The sequence below is a fragment of the Talpa europaea genome, assembly GCF_964194135.1.
Source record: "Talpa europaea genome assembly, chromosome: 16".
In the NCBI taxonomy this organism is placed as follows: domain Eukaryota; kingdom Metazoa; phylum Chordata; class Mammalia; order Eulipotyphla; family Talpidae; genus Talpa; species Talpa europaea.
In genome coordinates, this window is record NC_140084.1 from 29,421,715 (window position 1) to 29,437,564 (window position 15,850).

The window sequence follows — 15,850 nt, forward strand, 5'->3', positions numbered from 1 at the left end:
TGAGCCAGAGGGGATCCTTCAGTTTCTGCAGGGTCTCCCTCTTATGCTGCTCTTTGAGTTTTGTTGGCCTTCTCACGTGGGTCTCCTGCTGTGATGAGATCCAGCAGCCCCACTTCTGTGGCTCCCTCCTGCCTATCTTTTTCTGGCATCAGCATCATCCTGCTTTCTTGAGAGTCAGTGGCAGCCTCCATCTTCACCTCATGGTGGATTCATCCTGGGCAGTGCACTGTAAACTTGTCCTGTTTCCTCCTCTCCTAGCCCCATCTACCCTGCACAAACGCTTGCTTCTCTTTCCTGCCAGAACATTGCCTGGAATTTGCTGTCCTGAAAGCTCTGCTCTTAGGCCTTGCCCATTCCACTTTGGACCCTGTTTTTTAGGCTGATGTTTACACACAAGGGGATGGTTGATTCTGGAGTTTGATTGTGATTCTGCATTTTGAAATCCGTCTCTCCTCTATTCTTCTTCTCCCTCTCTCTTCCCTTTGTTACTTTCAGTGATTAAAAATCTTTGAGTGTGTCAGATTTTGATGAGTTTGCTTTCATGTGCACAGGTTGGTACAAACCCTTACCATGGGAATATAGGATTTTCCCCTTAACAACTTGGGGTCCTTGGGCACCTCCCAGTTTTGCTTAGTGTCACGTACATTTCTAAAATGCCTTCACTGGGACTCCCCGATGGCACAGCAGTTGAACGCTGGGTTGCGGAGCTGCCTGCAGCCTCTGCAGCATGGTTCAATCCCTGGCTGCTGTACCAGGGTCCCACTGGCGCGCAGACTTCTTCTGCCATCCGCTGCTCCCGTCAGCAGTGTACTTCATCACTCTGCCTGTTCGGTTCTTCCCTCTAGCTCTGGTGAATTCTCTCACCCTCCCACGCTTCTGACTGTACCCAGTACTTGTATAAATAAATAAATAAATAAATCTTTAAAAAAATAAAAAATTAAAATGCCTTCACTGTTTGATGAAAGACAAAATGTGAGACAGCTATTTCCTACCGATTTTGGCTGCTTCATACTCCTAGTTCACAGCATCCCTTTCAACACACACTTTTTTTTTAAGTTACTTTAACTTTTTTTAAAAAAAAATTATCATTTATTTTTATATCATTATTCATTTTTAAACAATATTTGCTTCCCATTCTACCAAGTGTAGTCTCCATAGAATTTCCTTCACCAATGCACCCATGCACCATCACCTCAGTGCCCCGTCAACACACACTTTTTCCAACATCAGATATTTCAGTGTTTTTTCAAAACCTAAGATTTTTAATATAGTCAGATTTTATTTTTTATTTTTTTAAAGATTTCTTTATTTATACAAGTACTGGGTACAGTCAAAAATGCAGGAGGGTGAGAGAATTCACCAGAGCCAGACCAGGGAACATAACTGGCAAAACACACTGCTGAGGGGAGCAGCGGGTGTGGCAGGAGAGGTCTGTTGTGCCATGTGGGACCTTCTCTGGAGCCAGGATTCGAACTGGCACTACAGAGGCTGCAGGCAGCTTCACAGCTCAGCGCTCAACTGCTGCACCACCAGGGGAGGCCCTTAATATAGTCAGTTCCTACCAAAAGCAATATACAGATTCAATGTTATTCCAATAAAAATTTCAATGTCATTCTTCAAATAAATAGAACAATTATTGGTGAAATTCATATGGAATCACCAAAAACCCCAATAGCCAAAGCAATCCTGAAAAAAAAGAAGGGAATGGAGGCTTCACACGCCCAGACTTCAAACTATACTACAAAGCCATAATCATCAAAACTGCATGGTATTGGAACCAGAACAGACACACAGACCAATGGAATCGAATAGAAAATCCAGAAATAAACCCACAGATTTATCGTCAACTAATCTTTGACAAAGGAGCAAAGACTATGCATTGGAGCAAAGAAAGTTTGTTCAATAAATGGTGCTGGGAAAACTGGGTTGCTACATGCAAAAGAATGAAGCTTGACTGCTACCTCACACCATACACAAAAATCAAGTCAAAATGGATTAAAGAACTAGACATAAGACCTGAAACCATAAAATACATAGAAGGAAATATAAGCGAATCACTATGTGATTTGCACATCAAAGACATCTTTACAGACACATCACCCAAAGCAGTGATAGTGAAGGCAAAGATAAACAGCTGGGACTACATCAAATCAAAGAGCTTCTGCACAGCAAAAGAGACAATAACAAAACAAAGAGAAAACCCCACCAACTGGGAGAACATTTTTGCACACAACACTAATGATAAAGGACTGATCACAAAAATCTGCAAAGAGCTGATGAGACTCAACAACAACAAAGAAAATAATCCAGTCAAAATATGGGCAGAAGAGCTAAAAAGAAACTTCTCTGAAGAGGAAATGCAAATGGCCAACAGGCATATGAAAAAATGTTCAACATCACTAGTAATCAGGGAAATGCAAATCAAAACTACCATGAGATACCGTCTTACACCAGTGAGAATGGCACATATTAAAAAAAAACTAGCAACAACAAATGTTGGCGAGGATGTGGAGAAAAAGGAACTCTCCTTCACTGTTGGTGGGAGTGCAAACTGGTCCAACCACTATGGAGAGCTGTGTGGAGATTTCTGGACCTACTAAACATAGAGCTTCCATATGATCCAGCAATTCCACTCCTAGGTATTTACCCAAAGGACACAGAAACATCAATTCCAAAGAGCACCTGCACCCCTATGTTTATAGCAGCACTGTTTACAATAGCTAAGCTTTGGAAACAATCCAAATGCCCAAAAATAGATGACTGGATCAAGAAGATGTGGTACATATATACCATGGAATATTACTCAGCATTCAAAAAAGATAAACACATGTAATTTGCAGCAACGTGGATGGTGCTGGAAAGGATCATGCTCAGTGAAATAAGCCAGAAAGAAAAAGAAAAATACCGGATGGTCTCACTCATAGCAGGAATCTAGAAAACTTAAATAAGGGACCAGGAAAAAGAATAACTATAAGAAAGAAAATATCAAAATCAACAAACAAATATGAACAAGAGACACTCTGTGGGAGGTGGGGGGTGGGAAGGGGAGGGATTGGGGTCAAACTAAGGGGATTGCAATTGTATGGGGAATATAAAAATAAAATTTATTTAAAAAAATAAATAAAAACGACTCAAGTGACTGTTTCCTTTTAAATAATAATAGTTTTTCTTTTAATAATGATTCTAATCTGGAATTAAAGACTGTCTTTAGGTAACAGTGATAAGCAATCAGAATCAGAAAGCACTGTTGTAAGAATCAGAAAGCACTGTTTTCTAATGAGGGAAAATGGAGAAGGAAGCTAAGAAGTAATAAGGAGCTCACTTAGGAGATGGGTTTCAGAGGATGTGGTGAGGATGCTGGTGACAGGAATGGAGACGTAAATGCGAAAGTGGGGGAAAGCATGTGGGTGACATGCTCAGTAACAGGTTAAACAGTTGAGTTACTGACAGCAGAAATAAATGAATTAGCATTAAAAGAAAAGACAATCCAAAAGATCAATGAAACCAAAGCTGGTTCTCTGGAAAAATAAATAAAATAGACAAAACTTTATCTGGGATCACAGAGAAAAAGAGGGAGAAAACTCAAATAAATAGAATCATAAGAAAGAGGAGACTTACAACAGACACAGTAGAAAGCCAGAGGCAAATTAGAGATTACATGAACATTTATATGCAAACAATTTCAACAATCAAGATGAAATGGGCATAGTCTTAGAACTATACAATCACCCAAAGTTGAACAAAGAAGACATAGACTATTTAAACCAATTACAGCAGCAAAATTGAAAGAGTAATTAAAACCCCCTCGAAATGCCAAAACCCAGGACCAGATGCTTTCAAAGTGAGTTCTACCAAATGTTCAAGATGAACTAATACCTGTCCTACACACACTCTTTGAAAATATCAAGAAAGGAAAAAAAAACACCAGAAACATTCTACAAAGCCAACTTTATACTAACTCCAAAACCAAAAGAAAACAAAAAATACCAAAAATGAAATCTACCTACCAACCTCCCTAATGAACACTAATGTAAAATCCTCAGTAAAATCTTAGCAAAATGAATCCGTCAAAAGGATTATACAGCATGACCAAGTGGGATTTATTCCAGGGATACAGGGATGGTTCAATATCCAAAAATCAATTAATGTAATTCACCACATCAACATAAAGAAAAAGAAAAAACATATGATAATATCAATAAGTGCTAAGAAAGCATTTGATAAAGTTCATCATCATTTTATGATGAAGTCCCTTGAAAAACTAAGGAGAAGAGGAAGTTATCTTGACATTATAGAAGCCACCCACATCTAACATCGTTCTTATGGTGAATAATTGAAAGCCTTCCCATTAAGATATGGAACAAGATAAGGATGTCCACACTCACCACTGCTTTCAACATACTAGTGGAAGTCCTAGCTAGAGCAATTAGGCAACAGAAGACATAAAAGGAATCCAAATTGAGAAAGAAGAAGTAAAACTACTATTATTTGCAGATGATATGATAATAGACAAAGTACTCTAAATTCCACAGAAAAACTAATGAAAACAAGTAACCAGGTCAATAGAGTAGCAAGTTACAAAATGCATACACAAAAATCACTAGCCTTCCTATATGCAAACAATCAGTCTGAACAGGAAGAAATTAAGAAAATCATCCCATTTACAATTGCACCAAAAAACCATTAAATACCTGGAAGTAAACCGAACAAAGGAGGTGAGAGAACTATACAAGGAAAACTACAAAACACTGTTAAAAGAAACAGAACATAGAAATGTAAAGCTATTCCCTGCTCATGGGCTGGAAGAAATAACACTCTCTAAATGGCCATCCTACCAAAAATAATTTACAGATTCAATGCAATTCCAATAAAAAAATTAATGGCATGCTTTAAAGATATGGAACATATATTGCTAAAATCATATGGAATCACAAAAAAGACCCAATGGCCACAGCTTTCCTGTGGGAGTAGAACAGAGGTATTACACTCTCAGACTCCAAACTATAAAACAAAAGCCATAATGATAAAAACAACATGGTACTTGAAAAGAAACAGACAACACAGACCAGTAGAATAAAATCAAAAGCCCAGAAATAAAATCAACATATATGGTCAACTAATCCACAACAAAGGAGCAAAGAACATACACTGCAGCATGGAACCCTCCTATATTAATGGTGCTGGGGAAACTAGACTGTCACATGCAAAAGGATTAAATTAACCTACTCTCTCATACCAGACACAAGTCAACTAAAAATAGATAAAATACTTGGATGTAAGACTAAAATCATAAAATATATAGAAGAAAACATAAGCTAAACACTCTATGATATAAACTCAGAAAACTCTTTGAGAACTCATCTCCAGAAGTAAAAACAATAAAGAAGATAAATAGGTGTTACTACATCAAACTAAAAAGCTTCTGTACAGTAAAAGAGATGGTAACCCAAACAAAGAGATATGCTACTGAATGGAAGAAAATATTTGCACTCCACACAACTGATAAGGGATTGATATCAGAGATCAACAAAGGCTTAACACTACTCACCAAAAATAAAGCAAACAATCCAGTCAAAAAATGGGCAGAAGAGTTAAAAAGACACTTCTCCAAAGAAGAAATGCGGATGCCAACAGGAATATGAAAAAAAAAAATTCATCCTCACTTATAATCAGGAAAATACAAATCAAAACCACAATGAGATACTACCTCACTTCACTGAAAATGGCTTATATTAAAAAAAATTGGAAACAATAAATGCTAACAAGGGTATGGTGAAAAAGGAAACCTCTTACAGTGCTGGTGGGAATGTAAACTGGTCCAGCCACAATGGAAAGTTGTGTGGAATTTCTTCAAAACACTAAATATGGATCTGCCATATGACCCAGGAACTCCATTCCTAGGAATCTACCCAAAGGACACAAAAACACTAATCCAAAAGGAGACCTGCACTCCTGTTTATTGCAGCACTATTTACAATAACTAAGATATGGAAACAATCTAAAGGCCACAAAATATACAAATGAATCAGAAAGTGGTGGGATATATACACAATGGAATACTACTCAGCAATCAAAAAAGGTAAGCTCATGCCATTTCTGGCAACATGGATGGAGCTAGATGGGATTATGCTCAGTGAAATAAGTCAGAAGGAAAAAGATAAATGTTGGATTATTTAACTTACATGTGGACTATAGAGAAACCAAACAAAAGCTCAAGAAATAGACAAAACTTGCAAGCTGACATTAGATCTGAGACATACAGGGGAAGGGGGGGGCGGTAAAAGGCTTGAAACAGTGGAGAGAAAATCACCAGGTTACGGTGGTGATGGATAATAGTCTCTGGTAGTGGGGGAATTACGGGCACTACACTTGAGAGGATAAATCAAATACCTTACAAAAATATACAAGAATGTTCAAAGGAAATTTAGAAACTGAAATTAAAAAAATATATCGGTTTCCTCTTGAACATGGCGGCAAGGAGACGCTGCGAGTAAGATCTCCCATTAAAAAAAGTTAATAGGGAGGAAAAGCGGCAGGTCCCAGTGAGAAGTGGGACATGGAAGATAAACGGACGACTCCAGCAAACTACCCGAAGAAGAAAGTTGCCATAAAAGAGGACTAGAAGGGAGGAAAGTGCAGAACCCTGCTCCCCTCCTCCACCCACAGAGTCGGCACTCTCCGACCAGCAGAGAGGAGGAAAAAAACAATCTAAAATGACCAACAAGAACAAACTACACATCAAGCGGGACTGTTAGTGGAAAGGAACTATTGCAGCCACCACACCCTGTGAACGGGAGCTGTGGAGAACTCTGCAGGATTCGCCGCGGCAGTGAGCGAAGGGCTCCGGGCGCCGTTAGAGAACAATAGACTCTGGAGATCCGCACACAGCCCCAGGCGAGCCGGAAAGCTTGCGCGGGAAAGCAGCGCGCTTGGCGCGCTTGAAAAGCAAACGCGGATCGGGATCGCGGCTGCCCAGGTCCACGCGCCTGCGACCTAGGCTTGAGGGGAGACACGCGAAGGCCCTCACTGAGGTGAAAGTCCCTCACTGAGTAAGCAGGAACCAGGCGCCCAGGCACGGGAGCAGGGTGCAAAAGGAGCCATTCCCGCACCTGCCTCCTGGAACTGAGGGCTTTGGAACTGGGACCCGGGGCACGAAATTCGGGGCGTGGGTTCTCCACGACGGTGGGGCACAAGGCAGACACAGAACCCCAAAGCCATTGAGGTTTACCCTACCATTCCTGCTCTGTTCCCTGCCCCATGGGGTGGAGGGATGAAAAACAGCCCCACAAAGACATAGGAGAGATCTCTGGCGCCACCTAGCTACCAGAAAAAAAATCACTAACACCCCATAGAACAGGGAAATTTCTTAAGACTGCTTGAAAAGGGCAGAAGGCTCCCAGAAGAGACAGTGGCCAGCTGGGAAGTTAGCCCACGCCAGGCCCCTTCCGACCAGCAGTCTGAGCCAACAGAGGGAACAGGCACCCACGGCTGGAGCAGACTGGGCGCACAGAAGAGTGTGCCTGAGACCGGATGCGCAGGGACTGAGTCCCGCGTCACCATTGTAGAACAGGGACATTTCTTCAGTAGAGTCTGCCTGAAACCAGCAGAAAGATCCCTCAGAAGCCAGAGATGGCTCCTGGAGGAGCAAGAGGGGAGCGGAGAAGTTCACTCAAGATGCCGGCCAGTTCAAGCAACACAGTGTCCCAATGCATACGACAAATTAGAAAACAGACAGTAGAGAGTAGAAGAACCACACGCAACCTAACAACTCCTCAGGAAAAAAGTACACCACAAAAAGAAAACCACCCCCCAGATTACAACGACAGTAACTTGGAAGAACTTCTGAGACTTCCAGAAAGAGAATTTAAAATTGCCATGATTAAAAAAGTGACAGAAGATATAAAGGAAAACAATGATATGAGAAAAAATAATCAATGATCAGAAGAATGAAATTGAGTCCCTAAGAGGGAAGCAAAAGAAACGCAGGAGATCAAAGAATTAATGGAGGAACTAAAGAACTCTGGGAAAAGCAATGAAAGCAGAATAGATGAAATGGAAGAACGAATAAGTACTCTTGAAGACACAGAAATAAAAAGAACCAAAACAGAAAAGGAAAGAGAAGTACGAAGGAAAAAGAACGAAGAAAGACTTCGGGAACTATCTCACTCCATGAGGAAAGGAAATATAAGAGTTATAGGAATTCCAGAAGGAGAGGAGAGAGATGTAGGAACAGAGAAAATATTCCAGGTGATAATTGAAGAGAACTTCCAACATGTGAAGAAGGAGCTGAAAATTGATATACAAGAAGCAAGAAGACCAAACTTCCACGATGAAAGGAAAAATACAGCAAGACACATAATAGTAAAGCTCCCAAGAATCCAGGACAAGGAAAAAATAATGAAGCTGACAAGAGGGAAGAAACAGATAACATTCAAAGGAAAACCAATCAGGCTGACATCAGACTTCTCTGAAGAAACACTACAGGCAAGGAGAGAGTGGAGGGACATAGTCAACAGACTCCAAGAAAACAGATGCCAACCAAGAATACTCTATCCCGCAAAGCTCTACTTCCTCTATGAAGAAAAAATAAGGACCTTCACAGACAAAGAGAAACTCTGGAATTTCATTACGACTAAACCCCCACTCCAAAAAATACTACAAGGAATCCTAAAGCCAGATCCTCAGAAGGACGAATAACAACGAAAGAAGGCCAAAGAAAAGTTATTAAAAGAATAAATAAAATCAAAGGAAAGACAAACACAATGGCAAATACAAATGCTAACATATCAATATTAACTCTAAATGTAAATGGACTAAACTCTTCAATAAAAAGACACAGAGTTGCAGCCTGGATTAAGAAACAAAACCCAACCTTTTGCTGTATCCAGGAAACACATTTAGCTACAAAAGATAAAAATAGGCTCAAAGTTAAAGGATGGAAAACAATCCTACAAGCAAATGGACCAAAAAAGAAAGCAGGAACAGCTATACTTACATCAGATAAAACACGCTTCATACTCAAAAAAATAAAAAGAGACCCCAATGGTCACTACATTATGATCAAGGGGACAATACTTCAAGAAGAAATAACACTCATTAACATATACTCACCAAACGAAGGAGCACCAAAATATATCAGACAACTGTTGTCCTCTCTGAAAACAGACATCAGAGAAAACACATACGTAGTGGGAGATTTCAACACACCACTATCAACAATGGATAGATCAACAAGAAAAAAAATAAAGAAAGAAACTAAAGCTCTAAATAAGGACCAAGAGCATTTGGGCTTAACAGACATCTATAGAACACTAAACCCCCAAAAAACGGAGTACACATTTTTCTCAAGCGCACACGGATCATTCTCCAGGATCGATCACATACTGGGGCACAAGACAAACATCAACAGATACACCAAGATTGAAATCATATCAACCATCTTTTTTGACCATGAAGGCATCAAACTAGAAATAAACCATAAAAAGAAGGCAAGGAACTTTCCTACCTCATGGAGATTAAAAACCACACTACTGGAAGACCACTGGACTAATGAGGAGATCAAAGAAGAAATTAAAAAATTCTTTGAATTGAATGACAAGGAGGATACCAATATCCTAAATGTATGGGATGCAGCAAAAGCAGTAATAAGAGGAAAATATATAGCAATAGAAGCTCACATCAAGAAACAAGAAAGAACTCAAAGAAACAACCTAATCTCAAAGCTCAAAGATCTAGAAAAAGAACAACAACAACAAAAAAAACCCAAAACCAGTAGAAGAAAAGAAATAATAAAAACCAAAGCAGAAATAAATGAAATTGAAACTAAAAAACAATCCAAAAGATCAATGAAACCAAGAGCTGGTTCTTTGAAAAAATCAATAAAATAGACAAACCCCTAGCCAGGCTCACAAAGGAAAAAAGGGAGAAAGCACAAATAAACAGGATCACAAATGAAAGAGGAGAAATCACAACGGACACAGCAAAAATCAAACGAATAATCAGTAACTACTATGAACAGTTATATGAAAACAAGTTCAACAATCTAGAGGAGATGGACAAATTCCTACAACTCTACAATCACCCAAAGCTAGATAAAGAAGAAATATAACACCTAAACAGACCAATTACAAGCAGTGAAATTGAAATGGTAATCAAAAACCTCCCCAAAAACAAAAGCCCAGGACCTGATGGATTTACAAATGAATTCTACCAAATATTCAGAGACGAATTAGTGCCTATCCTTCAGAAACTCTTCCCAAAAATTGAGAAGGAAGGGACAATACCAAACACGTTCTATGAAGCCAACATTACACTAATACCAAAACCGAACAAGGACAACGCAAAAAAGGAAAACTACAGGCCAATCTCCCTAATGAACACTGATACAAAAATCCTCAATAAAATTTTAGCTATCAGAATCCAACAATGTATCCATAAGATAATTCACCACGACCAAGTAGGATTCATTCCAGGGACACAAGGATGGTTTAACATGCGAAAATCAATCAATGTTATCCAACACATCAACAAAAAGAAATATAAAAACCATATGATAATATCAAAAGATGGTGAGAAAGCTTTCGAAAAAGTGCAGCACCCATTCATGATAAAAGCCCTTGAAATTCTTGGGATACAAGGAACATACCTCAACATCATAAAGGCCATCTATGACAAGCCAACAGCCAGTATCATTCTCAATGGTGAATAGCTGAAAGCAATTCCATTAAGACATGGATCAAGACAACGATGTCCACTCTCACCACTGCTTTCAATATAATACTGGAAGTCCTAGCCAGAGCAATAAGACAAGAGAAAGACATCCAAGTAATCCAAACAGGAAAAGAAGAATTTAAACTATCACTATTTTCAGATGACATGATAATATACATAGAGAACCCCAAAAACTCCACAGAAAAACTAATTCAACTCATCAATCAGTTCAGTAAAGTGGCAGGATACAAAATCAACATGCAAAAGTCAGTAGACTTCCTATACACAAACAATAAATCTGAAGAAAAAGAAATAAAAAAACCATCCCTTTTATTATTGAAACAAAAAAATCAAATATTTGGGAATAAATCTAACAAAAGAGGTAAAGGACCTATACAAAGAAAACTATAAAACACTGTTAAAAGAAATAGAAGAGGACACAAAGAAATGGAAAGACATCCCCTGCTCATGGATTGGAAGAATAAACATTATTAAAATGGCCATCCTACCAAAAGCAATATACAGATTCAATGATATTCCAATCAAAATTTAATGTCATTCCTCAAAGAAATAGAACAATTATTGATGAAATTCATATGGAATCACAAAAAACCCCGAATAGCCAAAGCTCTCCTGAAAAAAAAAAGAAGGGAATGGCGGCATCACGCTCCCAGACTTCAAACTATACTACAAAGCCATAATCATCAAAACTGCGTGGTTTTGGAACAAGAACAGACATACAGACCAATGCAATCGAATAGAAAATCCAGAAATAAACCTACAGATTTATGGTCAACTAAATTATGCATTGGAGCAAAGAAAGTTTGTTCAATAAATGGTGCTGGGAAAACTGGGTCGCTACATGCAAAAGAATGAAGCTTGACCGCTACCTCACACCATACATAAAAATCAACTCAAAATGGATTAAAGAACTAGACATAAGACCTGAAACCATAAAATACATAGAAGGAAGTATAGGCGAAACACTACGTGATATTCACATCAAAGACATCTTTACAGACACATCACCCAAAGCAGTGATAGTGAAGGCAAAGATAAACAGCTGGGACTACATCAAATTAAAGAGCTTCTGCACAGCAAAAGAGACAATAACAAAAACAAAGAGAAACCCCACCAACTGGGAGAACATTTTTGCACACAACACTAATGATAAAGGACTGATCACAAAAATCTGCAAAGAGCTGATGAGACTCAACAACAACAAAGAAAATAATCCAGTCAAAAAATGGGCAGAAGAGCTAAAAAGAAACTTCTCTGAGGAGGAAATGCAAATGGCCAACAGGCATATGAAAAAATGTTCAACATCACTTGTAATCAGGGAAATGCAAATCAAAACTACCATGAGATACCATCTTACACCAGTGAGAATGGCACATATTAAAATAACTAGCAACAACAAATGTTGGCGAGGATGTGGAGAAAAAGGAACTTTTCTGCACTGTTGGTGGGACTGCAAACTGGTCCAACCACTATGGAGAGCTGTGTGGAGATTTCTGGAGCTACTAAACATAGAGCTTCCATATGATCCAGCAATTCCACTCCTAGGTATTTACCCAAAGGACACAGAAACATCAATTCCAAAGAGCACCTGCACCCCTATGTTTATAGCAGCACTGTTTACAATAGCTAAGCTTTGGAAACAACCCAAATGCCCAAAAATAGATGACTGGATCAAGAAGATGTGGTACATACACACCATGGAATATTACTCAGCATTCAAAAAAGATAAACACATGCAATTTGCAGCAACATGGATGGCGCTGGAAGGGATCATGCTCAGCGAAATAAGCCAGAAAGAAAAAAGAAAAATACTGGATGGTCTCACTCATAGCAGGAATCTAGAAAACTTAAATAAGGGACCAGGAAAATGAATAACTATAAGAAAGTGAAAATCAAAATCAACAAAAAACTATGAACCAGAGACACTGTTTGGGGGGTGGGGGGCGGGAGGGGAGGGATTGGGGTCATAATGGGGGGGTTGCAATTGTATGGGGAATATAAAAATAAAATTTATTATTTAAAAAATATATATATCTGTCCCAAAGTGTTGGCTGAGGGAGCCAGAGCTGGGGGGGGCGGGCTGTGCTGAGGGGGGAAGGTGTTGAGTGTCATAGTCCCCAGCTTAATTTCTGGTTTGCGGGGGGTTGCCCAGTGAATGGAATTGGCTTTAGTACCCTTGGCAATTCTGGGTCTCATTCCCACGTTCATGCCCTCAGGGTCGCCTTTGAAATGGAAGAATGAATAAGAAGTCTCAGGGAATGGGGGAGTGAGAAAATGGCTCGAGGTGGCCCAATGAACCTTGGAGGGCAAGGTGGGGATGCAGTCCTGCCCTCAATCTGGTGTATGCTCTGTCTGATGGGGTTGTTGGCACTGGGGGATATAAGGTTGCCGACACCAGGCAAGTTCCAGGAGCAAGGCAGTCCATCTTCTGAAGAAGGCATGGAGGAGCGGAAGGCCATGCAGGATCTTGGGGCACATTGGATAGACAGCACCTATGGTCAGATCAGATCCAATCAGGTAGCCCAGTCCGGAGACATCTGAATTCTCAAACTGAAAACACTATCAGTGACACCTCCTGTAGTTAGGTGTCTAGTCCTGGAAAGGCTTTGCTGGAAATCAGCATGCAAACTATATAGCAGGTGTTACATCTGCAGCATGTGTAGGAAGACCCCTCCCTAACTTCCAGCTCCGCAAGCCCAGCAGCCAGGTGCAATGGGGCATGACCAGCTCCACTGCAGAACGGGCCCCTTGCACCAGAGTGGTTTTGGGTACATGCCAGTCAGGTTTGAACCTTGCCAGTGACATTTCAAGGCAGCACAGCCTGCCTGCCTGGCTCTTCTGCAGAGCCCACTGCTGGCACAAGACCACGCAACCTCAGGGCAGATAGGGTTTCACATGCTGGTGGGGGTTCTGTTTTAAAGAACATGTGACATTGTAAAAGGAACAGTCAGATTTTATCTCACACAGGAGCCAATCAAATGTTGAAATAGTGTCAGTTTTGAAGATGCACCAATCCAGTATAAAAGGGGGATAACACTGAAGGAAGTATAAGCTGGGACAGTAGCTGGTTTCATGCGTTGATTGGGAGACTCCATTTGGACACTCATTTACTGAGACCTTCATTCATCAAAACCCTCATTCTTTGGAGACCTTTGCATCTGATCTCTCCTTGGAAACACTGCTTGACATTTGCTTCTGCCTCTAACTCTGCTCCCACATTGCCTGTTGACCGGTGTCCCTGGCCTATGCGTAGCATCTCTGGAAGAGCTGTCCATTGGTGCCTGGTCTTCTGACACCACTTGTGAAAAGAGCTTCTCCTGTTGGCCTATGTTTGGCATTTTTAAAGAGTGTAACACCGATGCCTGATCTTCCACATCCCCGCCTGCTGACTGGCACTGCAGGCATGTGCACAACCACCTCTAATCAGCAGCTTCTGGTCTTCCAGCACAACTGCTCACTGCCGCCCCTGCCTCCAGTAAGCCTGATACAACCTCTTGGTGCAGTTGCATCTGACACTGTCCAGTCCAGCCTTCAGATTTCTTCCTCAGCACCTCCTATTAAAACAATGTGGCTGCTTGCACTGGGAGTGGCAAATAGTAAAAAGCTTGTGGTCTCTGCTGCTTTCAGAGAAGGCTGCACATACTGGGGCAGGGGGGTGGAAATCACTGCTGCCACTCAGTCTCCAGGCACCTTTGCTTAGGCAGCAGGCTGCAGGAAAGCCTCTAGGGCCCCTCTGACTTAGGGACCTTGCATCCCTGTTGCACTGTGACTACCTCCAGCTGCCACCGTGAGTCGGTTCCTGGTTCATCACTTATTGGTGTGCACCACCTCCAGGCTGTCATTGACAGGACGGGGTCATCCTGCATAAGCAGCTTTTGGTTTGGACTACTGGACGCTGTGGGCACTCTTTGGGGTAGGACAGCCAGCCATCCGTGACCTTAGAAACTTTCCTTTGCCCCAATCCCCCCTTATTGCACCCTGAGCCTGACTTGTGTCTTGCAGTTGTGAGCACATAGATGAGGACCCACAGACTGTCATCCCCTCAGCTTTGCATGATTTCACATGGACACACAACCTTGACTGTGCTGTGACCAGAGCTGCTTAGCCACAATGACTTGGAGGACTGAGGAAAGCTACACTCACATTCTTTTTTTTTAAATCACATTATTCTTTTTTTTCTTTTATCTTCAAAGATCTCTTTATTCATTTATACAAGCACTGGGCACAGCCAAGAAGCGTGGGAAGGCGAGATAACCCACCAGAGCCAGAGCGGGGAACAGAACAGGCAGAAGGACTGAATTACACTGCTCAGGGGAGCAGGGGGTGGCAGGAGAGGTCTGCGTGCCATGTGGGACCCCCTTCCAGCAGCCCGGGATCGAACTGGCACTGCAGAGGCTGCGGGCAGCCTCGCAATCCAGCGCTCAACCGCCTGCCACTGGGGAGGCCCTACACTCCCATTCTTGACTCAGAATGGCAATAAGCAATGTTATTGTTTATGCTTCTAAGTTAGGGAGTGATTTGATTCACTCAGTTGATGTATATATCAAATACCAGCTGTGTTAACTGAAAATCACATCCTGTTTGAAGCACCCCGACAGTGTATGCTTTAACTCAGAAGCACTTCCAAGGGGGGCAGATGTCTCTTCCACAGGGCTCCCGGTGACTCCTCTAAGACACTGCTCACCAGGGCTTCAATTTCAGGTTGAACCAAGTCTCTTCCTAGGCTAAATTAGGTCTTCTGAGCCCAGAAAGCTCCCAAAGGATTCCTGAGTCCTCTTAGTGGAGAGGTCCATCCCCCATTGGCACTGAAGAACACAAGCCATCTTGGTGGCTAATAAATTATTATTGGTATTTGATTCACAGAAGCCTTATCAGGTTTGTGTCTGAGGGGCAAAATCGAAAACACAGGAAGTAAAAATCCTAGTCAGGATGCCTACCCCTGCGTAACATCCTGATGCTCAGCAGGGACTTGGAAATAATGGGGTCGGGAGGGCCTGCTCCACAGTGTGAGCTGAGAAATCAGGGCAATCGTTCTTGATGTGGCCCCAGCAGAGATCATTGGGAAAGGCTTCCTGATACAAACAGCTAAACTAACTCCTGACATAAGATTCTTTGCAGA